Genomic DNA, 23,352 nt, shown 5'->3' on the forward strand with positions numbered 1-23,352 from the left:
TCCCTGGTCTCTCTCTCTTTCTATTTTCCATCAACACTTCTATTTTTTTTGGAATGAATAAAATAGACGCACACATTCCAACCCATTGTTCTAGATAAACCAACCTGTTAAGCTGCTGTATGGTGAACACAAATGAAGACCATTACAATTCAAAATGTTTCATTAATAGTGTTGTTCTATTTTTAATGCACAGAAGTCCCTGAAGGTGATCCTAGGTAAACTGCATTGCAAAATTTGAATGAATTAATTATACCAGATTGCAAGCATCTTGCAAATTATGCAACAGGCAAAGAAACGTTTTTTCTGCATGTGGTGATCTTCAGGGAAATTTGGGAACAGAAGACACTTAATTCAGAAAGAATATTTGGTAAAGAGATGAATGAAGTGGATGATGATGTGTCGAAGAAACTACCCACTCCAGGAATCAAGAGAGAAATATGAATTATGAAAATCAGTAATTTGGGGAGCAAGGAAATCTCTGTATTGAATGATATTTAAGAGATCTGTACTGTGCTTACAACTGATTTGTTTATTATGATGGATGTCACTGCACCTTCTAATGTAACAGCAATCCAGAGTTAACTTTTTTCCTCCTGTAAGGATTTTTTTTGTGAGAAATGGTGTAGGTGCTTTCACGTGTCCTAAGTCATGTTTCCATTTTTAAATGAGTAAAATTGTGGAAAGCTTACAATGTATCAAAGCTTGATTTCTGGCATTATTTTTTTACAGTATGAATATCACCTAAATCGGGATGTTACTTCATATTTAGGTTTGTACGTTATACAATTACTTGATGTGCTAGATCCAGTACCAGCCATCAGTCTTTACAGAAATTCTGTATTAGTAAATGTATTGTGTTTGTATGGTGTTCTTTTATTCTTTCTCTGGAAGAGTCAGGAAGAGTCAACAAATGAGATATACCTATTTCTGTGTCAACAGACAACAGCTCCACAAGTATGGAGTATTCTAAACTGGTAGTATAGAAGTAGCTCACCCAAATTTGAAAATGTTTTTAAAAACTAACTTTCAGTACCTTGCTGAACTTTTCTGTGCATGTTAGGTTTATCTTCATATGTTTAATGGGAAGCCTTTGGAGGTGTTTCTGGCTGCTTTTTCTTTGAAATTGTGTTTGTTATATATCTCTTTAAAAACGTAGTTTTCATACACAGAACGTGGACTCGAGGTGGCCCATAAGCAGGAGATATAGACTAGGAAAGTTTTTTTTCCTACATAAAATAACAGCTGGTGTGAAAGATGTAATGAGTTCCTTCACCACGCTGGAGTAGGTTTAGAGTGGGGGATGGGGGATGGGGGTTGGTTTATGCCAACCATTGGAGATGGGGAGTGGGGTGTAATAGGAGAAGAAGTGAGGTGAAGACAGTGGGAGCAAAGTCTTGCTGCTGTTGCTCTCTGCACTGTGTAGGCAGCTGCTATAACAGCATCAGCTCAGATAGCAGCAGCCCTGGGAGTCTCCCTGAGTCTTCCCTGGTGCCCTGTTCATTCTCCCCCTCCCCCACAGTATGCTATTGGGTTCAGGGCTATACCTGCTGAGGGTGGGGTGGGGAGCAGTGCCGGGTCCAGTAAGGCAGGATTTGGGGTGGTGTGGAATCCAGCAGTGGAGGGGGGTGGTGCAGGGCCTGCTAGAGGCAAGGAGTGATACCTTGTCTGGCAGTGGCAGGAATAGCAGAAGTATGAGATCTGACATTGGTGATCTTGGCTTAGTGCCGATGGCCTTACCTACTGGGACCGAGGGGTTCAACTTCCAGTGCCCTCCAGTGAGCTGGATAGAGAGGCTCTGTGGACTAAATCTGGCCCACAGGCTGCATATTTGATACCTCTACTCTATATTTTTCCATCCTCATACATCAGTATTAGCCCAGCTACTGTACACTACAAACACTTCAACCTCTCCTTTCTCCACCTGGAATTCCATCCTACCATTTAGTCCTTTCAAATTCCTTATGCACATGCCGATTTACTGAACCAATACATCCCAACAACTACTTGTGTTGAGGGAGGAAAATAGTTTGGCAGAGGAGCGCACGTAAAATGGTAGAATGAAGTTGTGGGGAAGACTTTTATGTGCCTGGCCCCTTCACTCCTCCACCGGGGTTTTTGATGTGTGCTAGTCATGCTGGTTATTGTGTGTCAGTGGATGGATGGGTAGGAACAGAAAAGAAGCCGACTAACTTCTTTCTTTATCTTTATTTTTATCCCAGGGCTGAGATCTCACATTAGTCTGCCCACCTGTTTATATGGGGCAGTCTGCCCAGTCTCGCTTGCCACGACTTTGCTGGCATAACAAACTGGTGGTAGATGTGGGAGGCTGCCCATTATATGTCCCGATGCCAGGGGGCGCTATCCATGGCTCCGTACCTTCCTTATATCATGGTCCATGCCTCGCAGATGGCATCTGAACAAGTTCTTATATTTCGACCCAAACTCGACCTCTCAGTGTCTGATGACTTATTGGGGCCTCAACATGCCTGAGGACTACTGGGGCCATGACTCACCCTGACTCCTTGGCTGTCCCATGCACTCAGCCTCTGGACCAACTGTGGCCTCAGGCATCCGTTGACGTACCTTGGCCTATCCACCCCCTATCTGGGGCTTCAACTTGTACCCTACAACTTGGGCCCTCCAACTATGCCCTCTCACTAGGGCCTTCAGTGTACCATGAACATTACTACTCAGGGACTGGCCTGTGTGCTGCTCTTCAAGTCATCCCTTCAGCCCTACTCAACACCTAGATTACGCACAATCCTTTGGGTTGTAAAGACTCCCCGTACTCTATGCTGGCCACCTCTGCTGTCATGCCCTCTCCCTTGGGCTACACAGCTGCCCCCTCCCTGGGGCCTCTGGGGTCTTACACCTTTTTGGGACTCAGGTGGCTGCAGCCATGCCTGGACCCTTCACTCCTCCAATGGGGTCTTATACCCCTGGGGTTCAGGTGGCTGCAGCCATGCCTGGCCCTCTTACCCACAGTGTTATGGGGGCTGGGGTTATTGAGTGCCTCTATCCACTTTTCCCTGGGGAGGTGAGCAGTCCTGGTATTTGAATGGGACTGCCCTACCACAGGCAGTCCCACCAGGCCCCCCTACCCCAGCAGGGTGCAGTTTCAGTTCATACCTAGGACCAGGAGCTGCAGCCAACTGCTGCTTCTGCCTGACTTGCCTAAGTTTGAAAATGGCCACCTTAATCAGGCACTTGCTGTCTGTCTGTTCCAGCCCTTAAAGTGGCAGGCACCAAAGGTGTACTGCCACAGTCAGATTTACTGTTTATGATGATGGTGTTATTTGGAGATTTGATACAACATGGAACTTTAGTGAATGTCCCTTCATTAAAGAAAGCTGGCTGTGGTTCACTTTCTCATGGTTCTAGCTTATCAGTGTTATTACCTTAGTTGACTGAAAGGGCAACACATAAACAATGTTCTCCTTTCCTTGGTTATAGCATTCTCATACATATTTCGGCCAGCAGTTGAGAACACTGTTTAGATCCCGAAGTTTGATTCATCATGTTTACATTTTAGCCATATTGTGATCAAACCATTATGGGCCCCTAAATTAGCACTGTTTTATCACTAGATATTGCACCCTTAAAGCTACTGAAGAAGTACTGTATTTTACAAATTAGTTGCTTGATATAGCTATAAGGGATGCACTTCTCTAAAAAATAAATGTGGTATCATCATAAGACCACTGAATGTTCTTAATCCCTTGTACTAATACAACAAAACAGTCCATGGTATGAATCTTCCATCTTCAAATCAAGCAATTACAAATGTACAGGTCAAATAATTCCTTTAACTACAGTTGCAGTGTGGAAGGGATGGTGAAAGAGTAGAAAGTGTAGTGATAAGCATTTATGCTTATATTATGTAGGAGCAGGAGTGGTGCCTCAGGTGATACTGGGGCTGATCGTGCTTTATAGTGTAAGTTTTGTACAACCTTTTGAAAAGATGTAGTAGAGGTTTCTATAAATGGTTCTACAGGTTTCCAAAGCACACAGTATAGCCTGTGGCCTATCTGGAGTGCCCAATGCATCTCTTTTCTTTCTCTACCATAATAATTATGAACACATCCTCCTGTACAGGATCACATAGTAAGTGGGCAACATAGGAATGTTAAAAACTTCTCCCCAGTTACTGCAGTGTCTGTAATGAAGGAGCCATTATTTGGCCTATAACTTTTCTACAAGAAAACATTTTTTCTCCCTTTAAGATCAGTTAAGAACACTTTTAATTAAACAGAGTACATTTCTCTAAAGATATCTGATATTGGGTCACACAAAGGAGACTTATAAATATCAAATTCTTTAATTTGATATTTAATGTGAAATAGCTAGACAAAGGATTGTGAAGTTCTGACTCAGTAAGGGTTTTTTTCAGTATGGCGAGGAAAAATATAGCAAAAAAAATTCTTACCTGTTGCATGAATTACTGTTCTGCCATCTGTTGTTAGTAGGGACAGAAATTCTTTATAACAGAGAGATCCTAGATTAATGAAAGCATTTTGGTGATTATTTCAGCCAGAAAATAAGATCAGTTGCCTAAGGTGATCTCTCTTACCTTTGTTTTTATTGTATTCCCCTTCCTCAAGTTCTTGACTTACATTTTCTCAGAGAAACTGAAACTATTTAGGGTAAGAGATCCAGTTCCCTTTTAATCTTCTATTTATTTTTTTTACCGTAAGTCCCCAAATGCTTTAAGTGTAAATGTCTTCTATTCATTTTGCGTTTTGCACATAGACCCAGAATGAAGGTAAGCGAGTTTTTTTCTGTGCTTCTTGGAAAGCCAGAAAAGTCTTTCCGTCAATGGTTAGAATGCAATATTCCCATATTTTTGTACCTATATGGAATCTAAACTATTATTTTTCAGTAGTCAAAAAACAAGAGAAAACTAAAAGCTGGCATTCTTCCAAGGAGTGCCTTGAGTCTTAAAAAGGTTGAGAACCACTGTTCTAAGGGCATACCAATGCCCTGAAGGTAAACATGACAGTTTTAATATGTTAAGTATGTTGGGAGAAAAAAACATTGAATTGCTTTAAAAAATCTTTCATATATCCTAGATGGTATACAGAATTAAGTCATACCTCACTGCTTCTCATTTTAAAGGGAACATAGGTTCTATTGGAATAGACTTGTGACAATGAAACAGATGACCTAAGCATGCTGTTCATTTGAGAGGTCTGATGGGTCTGATGTTTGCTCTTCAAACTACACTTTGCATCTTCTGGTATGTTTGTTTGTTTGTTTTGTTATACCTGTTTTTATTATTATTTGAAAACCATTTGGAAAGAAAATAGAGTGAAGCAGTAGGTTATTTTAATTATCGAATTCTAGACCCCCTTCAAAGACTTTGATATTTCCATCTAATTCGCTCTGCAGTAGATTTCTGTTGAGTCTTTTAAATACTCTGAAGTTAGTAAGACAAAGCCCCTTTCTTCACAATTGTCAAATTTTATTGAATCTCAAGTCTGGGTGATAGAGCTTAGTTGTCAGCAAAATAAGTCTTGGTTTCTGTAAATTGTTTGATCCTCAATTGGTTTAGAAGCACAAATATATTTCCTTTTACAGAGTATAGATATTGTTTGCATGTAGCATGTGCAGCAAGGTTTGGATCTACTAAATAAGTTAGTTGAATTGTTTTCTGCCAGAAAGACTTAGACAAAGAGCTTAGTTTCAGTTCCTTTAAAGTTCAAGCATCTGCCACTAGGGGCAAGAATTATTTTCCTGTAGGCATTTACCCTTTGTGAGAGATGATAGTGATGCTTCTCTTAATAGATAATCTAATTTAGAAATCAGAAATGAGTCATATCTCCTTAATGGGATTCAAATCTATCCTAAATACTCTGAAGTCAGATCTCTCAGTTCTTCATGGATTTCTTTTCTGGTCTTTTGGTCACCTTTCTTGGCTAAGGAGAATAGATGAGCTGTGTAAATACTAGCAACTATGTGACGTTATCTACATTATGTTTTTGTTGTGTTTTAGAAACCCAAGGTGCATCTACATGTGAAATTAAGGTGATGCAGTATATTCCAGAGCAGTTTGCACTGGAATCAACTGGTCCTGGGTCCAATATCTATACGTGCTGTTGTTCTACAGCAGCAATTTGAGCCAGCATGGCACATCAGGCCTCAAAGTAAGCAAGGCAGGACCTGGCCAGTGCTTGGATAGGAGACTGTCTGAGCCCCTGGCTGGCTGGACTGACTAGGCACAACCCAGTTGCCATCTACATGTGGGTTTTGGTACAGTAAAGTATTCTGCCATAAGATGGTACTGTCCATGCTGCAGTGGAGTTAATTAGTTCACTGCATCCTAATACTGGTGCATGTATAGACTATGACACTTTACTGTGGAGCTAATTGGTCAACTTCATAGTAAAGCGCACATGTAGATGTACCCCCAAAGTATGTTCTTTTGAGCCATTGTCTGAAATTGTCCCAAAATTCCTAATCTAGGCCCAGGTCTTACAAGTTGGTCTGTATTCCTCTACTTACTTTGAAATCCCATTAAATCAGATGGGGCTCCATGCCCAGCTGAACTGATGAAATTTTAGTTCTGTGGCATTATTTCATCTGTCTAAACCAGTGGTTCCCAACCTTTTGCTGTGCAGTCTGGATGGATGGTGCCAGGTCCCTCTGTAAGCCAGATGCAGCCAGTGGGCCCAATTTGGCTACAGATGGTTATGAAACGTGACCCTGAGTTGTCTGCAAAGTGGCTCTGATCCAGACACATGGGGGTGGGCAGGAAACAGCATGGTGCCTGTGTTGGCTACAAAGCACCAACTCACAGGATCATCATAAAATTCTAGTTTATTGGATGAATGCAAAAGTCAGACCATAAACCTTGTTGCTGATCCCCTCAAACACGCACACATTCACGCACGCACACATGCACGCTCACAGTAGCTAGCTCTGAACACTAAGCACTGGTGTCAAGATATACTTATCCCCAAGAGCTGGAGTCTGCCATCAATGGCCATTCGAAGTGGCAAATACTAAAAGAGGGGCTTGTGCCATATGGAGGAGCTTCACATTTGAGAGGGGGGCAGACAAAAAGGTTTCTTGCTACACGAGTCCGTCTGGAAGCATGGGAAGGGGATGGGATGGGGCATCACCAGTCCAGACAGATGGGGAGGGGGGTGGAGGATGGAGTGGTTCCATTCTAGAGGCACATGAGGTGGGGCAGGGAGCAGCCTGGCCCTAATCAGGATGTCTGGGGGTGGGGGACACAGAGTGACCCCGATCTGGACACATAGGGGTAGGGGAGCAGCCTGACCCCAATCTAGATGTGTGGGGCTATGGGACAGAGCAGCCTTGATCTAGATGTGTTGGGGTTGGGTCTGGCCCTGATCCCTCTTCACTGCAATAGTCCGTCTGAGGCTAGAACCAGCTCTGCAGAGCTAGAGGCCCTAGAGGCCCACAAGCTAGATTTGCCCCATGGGCTGGAGGTTGAGCATTCCTGGCTAAACTGCAGCTGATGTAGTATTTTCCAAACAAGGGCTTATACCCCTAAATGGTGTTTCAGAATTTTACAGATTGTGGGCGGGGGGTCCCAAGTCTCCAGAAATTCAGTTGTTAGTAGTTGGGTTCAGACCAAAACTGTTGTTGCTGTGGAAAAATTTGGAAATTTACTGGATTGAGCATACATTTTTGTGGGATAAACGTTATGAAATAATATAATATTTAGGTGTTGGTGACCACATTAACAATAAAAGCCTTCTATGAATATATAGTGCCACATCACAGACCTGATACAGACTATTTAAGGCTGAAATATAATGGAGAACTAGGTATCCAAATGATAGAAATCCCAGTAGAAATCAGCAATTCACAATAGTCTAACCTTGACAACTGATCTTAGACTTCATCTTATACAACAAAGGATATTTTTTGTCTGCACTGGGTTCCTTTTAAACTGGGGGGGGGGAATATATGGCGATATGTTAGAAATGTGATGAATTACAGGTGATGCTCAGTTACATATTTTGTTCATGCACTATTACCAATTTTTTTTGGAAAGCAATTATTGCTAGAATTAACATGGTTCTGCACTCAGCACTGATACCTTGGTCAAATATGTGTGTCCTTGGGTGTATCTCAAGGAATTCAGACTGAATCCATCCCAAACTGCATTCTTACAGAGGGCCTTATTGGTAACAGGCAGGATTATCAGGCTTTTGATATGGTCTCCCACAGACGTCCTGAGGTGCCTTCTAGCCTTAATTTTTTATAATTCTATTATACTGATGCACTGGAAAAGTAGGACATCTCTAATGATCAAAATTTGGTACAATGAGTTGGTACAGGTAGCATCTATGAAGACAGTCATGTTTAGCAGGTTTGACTGTTTAAAAAAGTTTAGTGGAAAAAATTCTTGGAATATTTTGTTAGCTGGATTGTTGGTCATTGTATACTTCTCTTTTTTTTGCCTTTCTTTTTCTATCCCTTCCTCCCTCTTTTTTTTGTCTTTAATGACAATGAAACTTTTTGCTTCTGGTTGGTGTTGAACTTGTAAATTTGAGCCCAAACCTTGTCTGAGCCCTGCCAGAAGGGTTACATTTACATTATGTAATACATGTTAGTAAAAGAGTTTGGCTGTAAGTAAAAAAAAAAAAAAGAAAAAAAAGTTGGTAACCCTGGCTAAATTGTCATTGCTAATTTTTTTTAGAGTTGCAATGATCCTCAACTATTGTTTCATGTACATGTGTATTTCCTACAGGTCTTCAGTGGGCTGTACTTTTCTTTATACTTTATGCTGCTAACCTTTCCCTCCCTTTTTTATGCTGCTGCCTTTGTTTTGTTGTTTGTTACTTGTTGATCTTTAGAGTGAAGCCTACAGAAACATTTTCAAGGTGGGGACTTTGGTTTAGGTTTTTTTATATTTATTGCAGTAATAAATCAATGATAATATAAACAAACTAATCATTGCAGGGCTTGTTAATAGCAAAGTTACTTATGATTAAGGTAGGGTGTGGATTTAAAGTGCAATGACTATTCCAGAAGAGCTGGACAATATTATCCTACAGTTATTGTACAGTAGCTATGCTGGTTGCTCTCCCCAGGTGGAAAACTATAAGAGATTATTCTTTTCTACTCATCTTCCATAATAGCTTTTTCTTTTGCAAGTATCTTATGTAGACACATGCATTTTTGCATTATACATCTATCTTATTTTTATACTTAAAATTAAGGAAGGTATATAAAAGCCTTAGTCAGTAATGCATTATTTGCACTCTGATTGGCTGTCTCAGCAGCCAGTCAGAGTGTGAATACATTATGGACAGCAGGCAGCAGAGCACTGCTATGATGGTAGGGACAGAGGGGACATGGCGGGGGGCTAGGCTTTGTGGAGGAGGTGACGGTGGCGCAAGTGGGGTAGAACATGGTCAGGGCCGTGGTGGCAATGGGGGGACAGTGGGAATGGTCCCAAACCCAAACCACTGGGGGGGAGCAGGGTTGGGCCTGAAGCAACGGGGAAGGGTGGAGGGAACAGGGTCAGGGCCGAATTTGGAGTGGGGGCTGGGCCAGATGAGGGGAGCAGGGGTGCAGGGCTGGATGCTGGACTCTGTCTGTGCTGACCCCACCAGATGGGGTAGGGGGAGTGGCCTCAGCACCAAAATGGTGGGGGTGAGGGTGGGGGAAAGCTAGCCTGGCCCTGTGCCTCTGTCCCTGCGCAACCCTGGCAGGTGGCAGTGGTGGAGTGGTTGGGCCAGCAGTACTGGTTCTGCCCCTCCCATGGTAAGGCCAGCGACACTTGTCCTGCCTCCCCCTGCGGCAAGGCAAGCACTGCTGGCCCCTGCCCTTCATCCCTGCAGGCAGTGGTGATGGAGCTGATGGAGGGGTGGGGCCAGCACCCAAAGTGGCGGGTGGAGAGGGGGAGTGGGTGTGGCCCCGAAGGTGGGGGGGCTGGGCCGTACGCAGGCCTCCGTCCCTGGCTGCCCCCCCCGCCCATTATTTTTATCCATAGATTGATTCATAGATCAATCTTGATGGGCAAATGGCTAGTCTTCTACATAAATTTTCTATAATTTGTTGAGCTATGCAGTATTAAAGTTGCATCATGATAAATTACCTTTCTTAATTGTATAAGATTGCAACATTCTTTACTGTCTGGAAGACAGTAAATAACTTTTTCTCGTTACTCTACATCAGCAACATTATACACAACAAACAGTTGAGGCCTGGTAGTGAATGTATTTAGGTTCATTGCCTGGAAACAATGGTATGTCCTGTGTAGGACTTATTTGCAAGGTAATTTCCATGAAAAGCATCTGCAGTATAACTGCATTCATTCAGGTGACAGGAGTTTTGCAGATTTCTTAAAATACAGTTTATGGGGGTCATGTTGTCATCATATTAACCACATAGAAACCACATTAATTTGATATCTTGAGCAGTTTGGTATCATAAGCTAATTTCTATACAAGTTTGAGACTGATGCTGTCATTTAGCTTAGTAAATGAGTATGCTATTCCATGCCATTTCATTAGCTGAGGCTACTTTACACCATGCATAAAATTATAGTGTGCAGTGAGCTGAGTCTAAACCAGCTCGTTACTGTATGGAGAGTTCATATTTGTCTATTTCTGCATTAAATGTTCAAATGTAACCTTAAAATGAAACTGATCAAAAAGTCAGAGCCAATGGAAAGGTTCCTTCACGCATGTGTCATGTCCTCCGGAATAACATACAGTTGTACAAAGTGTTGATTAAAAATACTTACTTGCTTATGGCAGATATTTTAAGGTGAGTAATTAAATTTTATTTTATAGATAATTTATGTATTATTTGTGTTTTTATATGATTAATAAGCTCTTCATTGTTTTTCACACAAAGAAAAGTATGTTTTCACCAGGGATCCTGGTTTTCTCTGATTTAAACAAAAAAATCCCCAATTCTGGGATTTAAAAAAGTAAACCCAAATCCACATTTAAACCAGGATCCCTAGTATTCACTAAAATAGTTTTAATTTTTTTTTTTGATGAGATGGATCAGACTTGGTATTGATTGATCTAGAGAAAAAAAAACAGTTTGTTCCCATAATGCCTCGTTGTCAGATTCTGAATTCTTAGGTAGCCAAGGTTTCAGAGCAATTGTAAGGTATTTAGTGAGACTAGGACCTGCCCTGTGCTATAGAAGTTATTCTATATAAATCTATTACTTTGTCCAATTTTTCTAGTATGTGTTTCTTGAAATGTATTTATCATACACAGCAGTACACCATTTTTATTTACCTGCAGGTACATACTATAAAAATAAAATATTAGTTCCCCATTTATCTTAATATCTCATAGACAGTACCTAAATATGACTTACATTGCAATATTGCAAAGATATGAGAGCAGTGAAGTGGTTAACTATCACAGAATTGTAGAAAATATTCATGAAACAAACTGAGTGTCCTTTTGTCAATGACAAATTGTTATTTGTTATATTTTTATGTATTCTGAAACATCATTTTAAATAATTAGTAATCGGGCTTCTATCACTTCAATTTGGAAAAATATTTCTCAGTCTAACCAATTTTTACCATTTTAGAATTTTTGTGCTGTTTTCTTTCTCTAATGTACCTAATATACAGGGATCCTGGTTTTCTCTGATAATCTGCCCCCTCCCCCAATTTTCAGATTAAAAAAAGTAACCCAAAATCCACATTTTTCCATGATTAAAATGAAACACCCACCACTAATATATACCTATATTTTAGTGGTGTTTCATTTTAATCACAGGAAACTGTGGATTTTGAGTTACTTGCTTTAATCCAAAAATGAGGATTTTTTTTAGCAGAGAAAAGATTTGCTGCGGATGTATTTTCTAGAGTATAATTTCTCGTTAATTAGCCATAGGAATAAGAATCTAAATGAATATGCATTTGATTACTACTTTTTGTTCTTAAACTAGTTATGGAATTTACCATATCTAGCTAAAAACAGTTTGGAGACATAAGGAGACAATCTTGTTAAATGTAATTTTCTGCTTGTATTTCCAGGTGAGTAACAAAGGAAGTGTTTGTATTTCTTTTGAAGAGCAAAAACCTAATAAGCTGTAAATATCAGCTCTTTTTTCAGGGCTGGCAGCTCAGGCAGATATTCAGGATGGCTTCCTGCCTTGAGGTTCCTCTGGAAAGGAGGATAGATACTTCCTCAAAGGTGTACTCTTTGACACTGCCCTTTCCCTGCATATCCAGGGTCCTTTTAAAACTTCCTGCTGCTGTTGCTAGTTTTCCAGTGTATTCAGTGTTGGGCCCTGTGTGTCTACTATTCTAAAACTGTCAACCAGACCTTCTTTTTCTGTTTTGATTCCTGGCTCCTCTTCAGGCTTCCTTACATGTGTCTTGTCCCACTTACGTGAATCCAAAAAGTTGCTGCCAAGAACATATTCCTGGTTCATTGTTTTAATGTGGCCAGCTCTCTCTACCAGCTGCCCTTTCTTGATTTATTAGACATGATCTTCCATTTGTTTCATGACTATTTTGCTCCTGTTTTACTAGACTAGGGCTCACTTCTGGTTGTGATAGAGGCGGTATCCTTTCTTGTAGTTAATACATACTACTGTTCATTTTTGTAGTATGTATATACTAACCAGGAGAAGCATTGTACAAATGCAGAGTAGTAAAGGTCTCCTGCATCAAAATGCTGGTGATCAAAATCAACAGGAAATAGGCCGGGAGAAAAGGGGACCAGGCATGATAACCAGGGATCCTGGTTTTCTCTGATTTAAAAATAAAAATCCTAATTTTTGGATTAAAAAAAACGTACATTTTTCCATAACTAAAATGAAACACCGCTAAAATATATATATCCATATCTATCTACAGATCTATCTATCTATATCTATCTATATCTATCTATATATTGATAGATCTGTAGATAGATATAGATAGATATAGATATAATGTATTTTAGTGGTGTTTCATTTTAATTATGGATTTTGGGTTACTTTTTTAATCTGAAAATTGGGAATTCTTTAATAAGAGAAAACCAGCATCCCTGATGTTAACACTAAAGGCACAAGTGGCAGGGGCTAAATATATTGCTTGAGGAGAGTTACTAATTTCTCTTTCTTTCTATCCCTAAAAGCATATAGTTGGTCCTGCAACCCTGTATTTCTATTCCTGTTACCTCTGCTGCTTGTCCCAATATCTCCCCTTGTTGGTCTGCCAGAATTAATTGTTTGGGTTTCTTTCAAATGAAATATTTTGATGGCCTCTTACTATATGTACCTAGTACAGTGGGAGTTTGATCCTCATTAGAGTCTCCTACCATAGTCTAAATAACCAACACTTGTAAAGATTGACCTTTTGCCAGGTGTTTTTTTTTAATTTTCACCTTAAGGCATTTGTCATTGTAAATCTATCAATTTTTTAAATTAAAAAAAATTCTTTATAATTCATCCACTTTTTCTAAGTTATGTTTAACACATACCATTCAGTGATCCTTTCAATTTGAAGTGCTGTGAAGCCAAGCAAGTATACTAATTTCTTCCTCAAATGACTCATGAGAGCATACTCATTCTCCGAGTGCTAAGAAAAGAGGAAGAATGTAAAATAAATTTGGCTGCTGTAATTTTTTTTATTTTTTCTGTTTATCTCTTTTCAAGTCTGCGCATAATTATGTAACTATTTTGGAATAACTATTTTGGAAGCCCAAGAAACTGTCCAGTTGATCTTGTTCATAAAACACAATACATTCTGCCTTTTACACAGGATGTTCAAAGTTGTTTTTACATCATTTTTTAATAAACACTTGGGTAATGAAGCAGAGACCTTGTACATTTTGAAGGGGAGGAGGTGTTGTCAGTCAGTAAAGAAAATGCGTAATAGACTATTAATTAAAATGTTCAAATGAAGAGCTAAATTGACAAAGGCCCAAAGACGTAAAAGACTGTCCTGTCTTATATCACGATTCTTCTATCAAAAGAAGTTGTTTATTTTTATAGGTTAATGTAGATTAATAGAACTACAATAAGATTACTCTTCATGCTGCTCCGACAATAGCACTATACAATAGTATTGCTGTATTTTGGCAATCCATTAAAAATAATGCAGTAAAATCCCTGTTATACAGCATGAGTGGGGAATGCTGGGTGCCAGTTATGTAAAAATTCTGATTAGCTGAGGCAGATAACATGGAGCAGAGGTAGGGGTGAGTGGGGGTGGGGGGGTGCAATGGCCACACACAGAGTGGCAGCAGCACAAGGTGGTGGGTGGCGGCGGTGGTGGCTGTGTGCAAGCTCCCCCCGCCACACACCTGCATCACCAGCCAGCCAGAAATTGCAGTTAATAGAGTATTCTGGTCTGTAGAATGCCAGATAAAAGGGATTTTACTGTAGGATGTTTTACTTCTTGATTTTTTTTTCCATTCATTTTCTTGTATTAAGTGCTTTTCTAAAGCACAGAAAGATTTTAAAGTTTTAAATAGCCACATTCCGAAATGTGAGTAGGGAAAAAAGCATTTTGAGGCATGATGGTAACAACATAATATGGAGGTAATGGGAGAAAATAATAAAACAATATTTATATGAAAAAATATTCTTATAAAAATATTCTTATAAAACAGATAAAATATAGCTGTTTATTTAGGTTAATGGGTAAAACTGATTTTTAGATAGGCAAACTGAATAATTCTGATGTTTTTATTTACTATGAAGGAAAACAAATGATTTAAGAAAATATTGCTAAATGAATCATGAGGCTGTAAACTAGTTCAGTGATCAATAATTGGAAAATTGCTTGCAAACATTATGAAAGAAGACTAAATTTTTTGTAAAAGTGTATTTTGCTGCTGATTTTATTAAGAATGCTAAATATTACGCTATATTTAGAATCCTGGTAAGACTGAACATTCTGGAAAAAGTGCTTAACTGGCAGTGCTTTATTTTAGGAGGTGGATTACAGTGAATAAGTATTTTGATCATTCAAATGAAGACAATTTAGGAGACAAGAAATGTACTATATGAGAAGGAATCAAGTGGTTTTTTTACATGTAGTTATTTTTACTGAGTTGCATCGGGTGCCTGTGGATGAGAATTGAGGTTGCTCTGATGTGGTGTAATTACAGTGCAATTACCGCACTCCAGCAGCCTCCTGCATCTCATATATCAGTATCCCCATGCTTCAAAATGGCGGCGGGGGTGCTTGAACTAAAGCTGATCGAATGAGCTTTAGTTCAAGTGTCTCTGCCGCCATTTTGAAGCGCGAGGACGCTGATACATGAGACACTGTGGCACTTCAATTATAGTGGCTCTCTGACCTGCTCTAATTAAAGCACTGCTCCCCACACCCGCTCCTGGAGTATGTGTTAAAGTACCCATTGTTTTGTGCTACTGAAATTCAGTGCAGGAGTTCTTTTGTTGGATGGGAATTGAAGTTGGTGCATGTGCTTTACTAACCACAACCACATGACAAGGCAAGAGGAAAGATCTTTAAATGTACCACTTAAGTCCCACTTAAATCCCCAAAATGAGTTTTCAGCTAGGGTTGAATGATGCACAAGCTTTGTGTGGTGCTTCTGCAAACAGGTGAAATTTAAACAAGAATTCATGAAAAAGATGTGGTTGGAGTTAGAAGCAGCAGCTCAGGAAACATCAGTAAAGTTTCTGGAGCAATAAATCACACCAGGTGTATACACAAGTCTTGTCATGGGTAAGAGTGCTAGGGAAGTCAAAATGCAGTCTATTCCTAATAATAAGACACTTGGTCAAAAACCACTGGTCAGTTTTGCAAAGTATGTGTTGTTGTTTTCCTTTCGTCATCTTGCTTTTTTAAAAAAAATCTTCTGCTTGAAAATTAAACACAAATTGTGTACAGATTTTTCTTAGAATTTCTTTTTCTTGTTTTTTCCCTGCTTTTGACAGCATTGATATAAGAAGTCTTTTTCAAGTAGTAAATGAATTTAGGTAGCAAATACCCACCTGAATTTATTACATGCTGGCAGTTTAGATAAATGGATATTCTGATCTCAGCATATTTCTGCCCAGCACAACTCTGCCCCTTTGCAAAAGTCTGAGACGTTGATAATATTCCTGTCAGTTTCAGACCGCTGGAGAAAAAAATGGGGCAGAATTTCTTATTTGTATTTATGGGATGCCTTTAGGGAAGCTAGTTGTGCTCTCTATGGCAGTTTCCATGCACATGTAGTGCTAACTGAATTTAAAAAAATATTTGAGAGACAAATAGGCATTTCTTTATAAGATCATGGAAAAAAATCCAGATTACGTAATTGACAGATACACAGAAAATAGATACATTTCTAGATTTCTCTGTAGATAAATTTATTTCACAAGCTTACGGTTGTTTCATTGTCTGTGGTCCTGTCTAAATTTTAGTTGATTTAATGATTTCATTTTTAGTTGAGTTTTACCCTCTGTACCTACCCGAGGGGAGGGAGACAGTGGAAAGGAGCTATGCTAGTAGTTCTTCAGCTATTGGGGGTGGGGCAGCTCTGTATAGCAGCACAAAAATTAATTTCTGCATCATTATTGCTTTTTTGTCACATATTGTATAAATTGAATTTAATATAAAACATAAATATAAATGACTTGTGATTAGCTTTACGATTAATGTTTTGTGACTGCTAATGTGTTTATCATTTATGTATGGTAAGCAGGTTTCTCTGATTTTTAAAAAAAGAACAAATCCAATTTTTGGTTGAAAAAAGTAACCCCAAACCCACATTTCTCCATGATTAAAATGAAATGTAATTAATATAAAGAGCTGGGTTTTTGATTGTAGCGATGTTGGTCTAAGGAGATAGGAAAGGAAGGTTCTTTGAGTAGATGTGATATCTTTTATTAAACCAATTGAGTAGTTGGAAAAAAGTTCTTATCAAGCTTTTGGGTGCAATCATCCTTCTTCCCCCCCCCCCAAATCAGCCCTGCGAAATTGGATTGTATCTTGTGTGGAATAGAAGCATGGAGATGTGCTCTGATGGTTGCAGCTTGTCTCTGAGCCAACAAGCAGAAGGGGTGGAGTCCAGTATTAACCCTTTCCCAACCACTGCCGACTTGGCAGTAGCTTTTGGCTGCTACCAATTTGGCACAGGAGTGAAAAGTTTAGCATTATAGATTTTGTCTGAAGTAGCTATTAAGTTTGAGGAGAGTGATTCAGTTGGTCATCTCTCTGCCATGGCTTTAGAATCATGTTTTTTTTCCTACTTTGTTTTGCAAAAGCAAGGTGTGTGTCGCATTTGGGGCATGTAGCATGCAAGACAATACATGAGGTATCAAGACCCATTTGTATGAAATTGTTCAAGTTACAAAGGAAAGCTGTTTATCTTTAGAAAGTAGTATCACCAGACCAAAGAGATAGTCACAAAGTAATTCTGAAATATACATTGACTTGGCCGTATAAATTATACACAAGACTTTAAAGTTAGCCTGTCCATTTTGTCCTGTTGTAAAGGATTATTTTGGTTTATCCACCAGCCAGCCAGCAAATCATGATAGCTAGGTTTTTTTAAAATTTCTTTTAAATACTAAATTTCTTGGTGTTTGGAATTTGGATTGTGTAATTTTAAACACTGAGGGTAGCACATGGACATACCTGCCAAAGATCTTAGTTAACTCCAAACTTGCCTTTTATGGTGCTTAGATCATAACTGTTGGTTTGGTCTGGATTATATCCCTTTCATCGTGAAGTATGTATAAACATTTTGGATAGGTGCAGTGCGTTAAGTATTTTCATTATTTCAGTGAAAAGATTTGAACACCTATTTCGAAGAACCAACAAACACCTGCAGAAGAAAAGTGGATATAGAGCACCTGAAAACATTCTGATTCATGCAATTAAAGCAGTTTACAAAGTTAGTAGGAAAAGAATATCACACTCTGAGGTTTGATGTCTTTTTCAAGCAGAACAAAAGAGTTTCGATTCTTTCACTTCAAGTTTAGCCTAACCATTGTGTATTGAAGGAGGTTTAATGAATCATTGTTTAACTGAGATACTGCCAAGTATTTGACCATTAAATAGTCTCAAATGTGTACATAGCACTTTGGTGACAGACCCTTATTTAACTGTGATTAATTGGCATTGAATAGTTATTTAATTACGTTGGAAGAAATCTAAGAACAGTGTGTGTTCTGATTAAGTTATTTAATGTAATAACATACATGGAACTACTGAAGTGAGCACATTCCCCATTGCAGCTTGCTACTGACATTACACAAAGCACACAGAAATTTTCAAGTAGCAAAAATAGGTATTTTTTTGCAGATTCAAGCACTTTTACAGCACTGGTATGTTCAAAGATTTCTGAATTGATTTATAAAGAGACTCTTCGTCAGTATTTTTTATGCATCTCATTGCTGTACAAGTAGTAGATTGTTAGAGTATATGTTTTGCCTTTAAGGAACTGTTTAAATACTGTTTGTATAATTGCAAGTTGCATGTAGGTAAGTGCAAAAATCCCACAGCTAGAAAATGTGTGAGAATTCTTAGGTGGGATTTTGCTACAAATATACTCACATGTCTGAGATACTAGACATAGACCAGGCATACTCTCAGTCATATGAGGAACCTGGGGATTTTTGAAACATAAGGAAGTATCTGGAAATACCAGTAGAATAGAAGCCAGTCTTAAGTTTTAGAGAAAAGTTATTTGGTAGGATAATTTTGCAGTCTATCCTGTTCAAATTTATTTAGTAAATGCTGATATACATGTAAGGTATATCCATGTAAAAATGTTTAGACTTTACTAGCTTTGCTTTCTTATCTAGAATCTTTTTCTTTTGCATGGCTAATAAGGCATTTGCTTAGTGATGCACCATTTGTTTCCAGAAAGTAGTTTCTTAATACATTATGAAATGTTATATTTTTTAACTTACAAACATACTGCAGTCTCTCTCAGTACAACATCATAAGAGTTAAGGTTTTGGGGTGCTTGTTATTTTGTTTTATAGTTTTTTGAAGGGGGAAGGGTTAACAGAGAGGCTGTTTGCAGACATGGAAAAAACCCCAAATGGCACTTGGCATGTTCCAGCACCGAGCCCAGCGCATGCCCAAAAGAGGCATTTGATCAAGTGGATCCAGCTTTCCCAATGTCTGTACAGATTGGGGACTTTATTGGTGCTTTTTTGGTTCTGTTATCTAATAGCTGATTGAATCAGGTCTAGATAAAAGCCCCACTGAAGTGCCCAATCTATACAGGCACTGCAGAGGTAGGTCTCAGTAATGCGCTCTTTCTTCCAGTAAAGCATGTTCCACCCCACTCCCCCCACCATGTCTGTCAGTGCCCATAATTCACGCGTTTGGCCTTAATGTTTGAAAGGAGATTGCTGTCTATAACTGCTCCTTCTGGTAGGCCGTTGCTTATAGCATCAGTATTTTACTGTTCAGAAAGTAGTAAAAGAGGTGTTATAAAGGTGTAACTTCCTGAACAGGGTCTAATACAGGGGTGGGCAAAATGCGGCCTGGGGGCTGGATGCAGCCCACCAGGCCATTCTGTCCGACCCACAGGGCCCATAAAAAATTTAGAAAATTAATATTTATCTGCCCTGGGCTGCCTGTTATATGTCCATTGATGGCTTGCCAAACCTCAGTAAGTGGCCCTCTGCCCAAAATAATTGCCCACTCCTGGTGTAATATGAGCTCTTGGCTTCATTTTGATCTCATGGAGTAAAAGTAAGATAAAAGCAACACGCACAGAATTGAAGCAGCATTGCCTTGTTGCTTGTCATCTTTTTAATTTATTGATGCAACTAGGAAAAGAAAACATGAAACTTTCGGTAGAAAGCAATTGACTTTTGTGATCTTAATGTCCCCATATACACGTTACACTTAAGGTGTGAATAAGCAGTTAATCATGTCTTAAGTGGTCACTTGGCCATACATTCAATCAGTTTGTGGTGTGATAAAATGAGGAATAAGCTACAATGTTAGTCCACAAATGTGTGTAATAGCTTTGTAGCTGCTTCCTATCATTCCATAAATTGAATGTGTGGCTAGGGGCCCCTATGACTGCAGACTTATGTGAGCTCCTCGGCCTGGGGTAGAGGGCCTTGCACCCCGCTGGCTGGGCAATGACTGTTGCTGGGGGGTCTCCCAGCTGTGGGGGTGCCCCTGTGGCTGAGAGCCCTGTCAACAGAGGAGGCTCCCAGGTGCCTGCTGCCTGCTTGTAGAGGGGGAGCATGTGTGCCACAGCAAAAGATGTGATTGTGTGGATCATACGTTAGATCCCACCTTACCTTTACCTGCATGTGTAGAGGGTCCCAATGAAAGGTCACATGTATAAAAGGACAGGAATAGTGAATAGGCAATTAACAATTTTGTGCAATAGTTTTGGACGTTTCCAAAAATATTTAAATCCTATCATCTCACAGGGACCCGAATATTGTATTTGAGAGTAAGGTGATCCATCTCCAGGATATTAAAATTACTCTGCTTTTTATAGGAAGGGTTGTCAAAGGCCTATTGCTTTCAAGTTCAAGCTTGTTCATAAACTGAGTGTTTTCTTGCTTAGTTATAATTTATTCTTGTCATTCTACAGAATTACTGTATTTACATTTGAAAGAGGATTAGGCAGATTAAAAGATGTTTTTACACTTTATTGATAATGTCAGATTAATTTCTTCTTTCATACCAGCAGCTCTGTCAAAAGCATTCTGTAGAAGTAGTGCTATACTTAACAGTTTTACAGGGCAATCACCAAAATACAATTTTGGCAATTAATTAGCAACTTACTTACATATGAGACTGAAATAGCTGTTAGTCTAGAGAAGCAGGTATTTGGAGGAAATATTCTAACTAGTGGAATCATTAGAATGGTTCAAGCCAGCTTGGTTTTATCTTGGCTTTATACTCATCAAATACCTTTAGCTAAAAAGAGATTTTACTGTTAATGAGAACGTTCTGGTATATTAGTTTCTGGAAGTTGTTGTGAACTTTAGCGTGGTATGCCCTAAGAGACTTCCATGTGTATCTGTGGCCCTGAATTTTTTTGAGAGAAGGGATATTGTCAAAAGCCTCTCCATAGTCAAACAAACCTCTTCAAATTCTGCATATTTAACTTGTATATTGCTATATAAACCTCTGAGAACTGAAATTTCAGATGCTGTTGGTATTGAAACTTCAAAGGGATAAAGTGTTTTTACAATTTGTTACTAATTTGTCTATGCCCTCTAGCCTTTAAGACCTCATCATAAAAAGTACAAAGTTAAATTACAGTATTCTGGGTTTTTTTCCTCCAAAAGAACCATAAAGTTCATGCTTGACTTATACACTGAGTTAACCTATATTTTGGGCTCCCAGCAGTCTTGATTTTTTGTGTCTACAATAAAAATACTATATCAGGATTTTTTTACAAGTAGATTTTATTTTAGTATTTTTACTGCATTTAATCTTTTGGGTCTTTCTGGATTACTTGATTCTAAGTCAGTAGATAAAGCTGTCATCTTAAACAACCGGAAACTGTGAGGCTGATGTGTAATTGGAACAATGTATTATTTTCTCATCTGTCAGAGTGACCACAGTATTTTATTGACTGTGTTTTCCAGTTTGCAGAATCATGTGGTAAGGGTATCCTATGCTCCTTGTTACTGCTAGCCTTAACCTTCGTTGTATTGCTGGTATCAAAAGTTTGATACTCCTTTGCCTTCCGGGTGTATTGCTTTTGATTTATGGGAGTCATTTCTCAAAGACCAGGCTCTGCCATCAGCTCTGTCATTATTATAAATAAAGTTAGTGTATGTTTAATGGCAAAGGGAAGTTTAAAATGGAATTAAGCTCAGTTTTCTGGGCTGTTGTAACAGCAGGATCTTACACAGAGACTGTCATAATGAGCTCACAAAGCAATTTTATAAAGAGGTTCAGCATCTCTGTCCCCATTTTTTACGGGAAGTGAGATGCCTTTCATAGGAAGGAGAAATGAGGTTACACAAGTCCTCAAGTGGTTGAGCTGTGACTGTAACCTGTATCTCCCCAAGTTTCCGGTCCACTGAGCTGTCAATTATGCTCAGTTTCTTCTCAATATATTACTTTTATTCAGGTCATTGTGGAATTTTCCTGTGAAATACAGGTTAAATTTTAATCCTTGCCCCTTCTTCCTTCCCTCCCCACCCTTAAAATTGCTGAAGATATCCTGGAATGTGATTTGAGATCAGTGGCTCCCAACTTCATTGGCCCATAGTAATGAGTAATAAGATGTAGCGCACTGTGGGCAATATCACCCCTGACTTTCCCTGTTAATGTGAAAAAATACGTATCCACTGAAGGTCAAATCTCTTGTGGTTGTAAACAGTGCCGGAGGGTCTTAAAGGCAATGGATTGCCTCCAAGCCACAACCAAACGTCAAGAACTAAACTGCAGTGCAAAGGCTTTACAGAGTGAGCTGTTTCTTCTGCATCAAAACCTTCAAGGGGCCGGGGGGATGGAAGAGGGAGGATGGTGTCAAGAAGAAAGAGACTTTAATGAGGGTTTCTTTGTGGTGTTGTTTTCTTTCTGTCCATTCCAATGTGAAATAGATAGCAGAGTAAATCCGTAGGACCATCTTTATGGAGGTCTTGGTGGTAGCCCTGTACTTGCAGTTCACCCTTCCTCTGTGTTCTCGCTGGATTTGTGTAACAAGGTCACCACCTGCTGGGAGCTGCCTCAGACATCCCCATAGATCCCCATGAAGAAAGAACATGGCAGAATAGATAATACAGAATATTAATCTTTGCAAGCATGTCAGAAGGTAAAAAATGGCATAGGGATAACTTGTCCAGGTTTCTTCTTGTCTGTCAGCCCCACCCACTGTCAGTCTTGAGCGTTTGAACAAGTAACACTAGCATGCGCTGTACTCTTCAGATACATACAAATAATTTTTCATTATGCATTACATTATTAAGTCATCCTTTAACTGAGATGTTTGTATGAAGGCTACTTTTATTGCTTATTCAGTCCTCAGCTTAGGGCTCCAGCACACTTTGAAAATATGAAATTTATTTACTCTCAGTTCAGTTAATTGGTTTGATTTTTTTTTTTTAATTTAATTTTATTATTTCTTGAAGAATTATTTTTTCTATTGTTGCCACTATTCTCGCTGGTAGAAACAATTCTTTGCAATAATTAAGCCAAAATATGTGCAAGTAAAGAAGCATAAATGCATGCTCAAGCCTGAATACCTTGTAAAAGGCTAGTCCTGCTCCTATGGTTCTTGTTCTTTCCCTGTGAGTTTAATCAACACGCTATGGAGTTTGGTACTTATCTATGTACAGGTGATAGAGATTCAGTTTTCATTATTAAAGGTCTTTTGCTCTCTCTGAATATTTTCAGTCAAGTAGAACTCAAGAAAACAGGAGAGTGTCGATGCTTTTTAATCTGTCCGTGATAACAGATTAAAAATAGTGTTATAAGTTTTAATAAAGATCAGC

General features: G+C 39.1%; 1 protein-coding gene across 4 annotated transcripts in view; it reads left to right on the plus strand.

Annotated features, from left to right (window-relative positions):
* The window catches only part of ABCC4 (ATP binding cassette subfamily C member 4), a 251,125-nt gene that overhangs the window by 128,071 nt on the left and 99,702 nt on the right, over positions 1-23,352 (plus strand). The window lies entirely within an intron of this gene.

Source organism: Crocodylus porosus, unplaced genomic scaffold (assembly GCF_001723895.1).
Source record: "Crocodylus porosus isolate Cpor-Errol unplaced genomic scaffold, CroPor_comp1, whole genome shotgun sequence".
Classification (NCBI taxonomy): Eukaryota; Metazoa; Chordata; order Crocodylia; family Crocodylidae; genus Crocodylus; species Crocodylus porosus.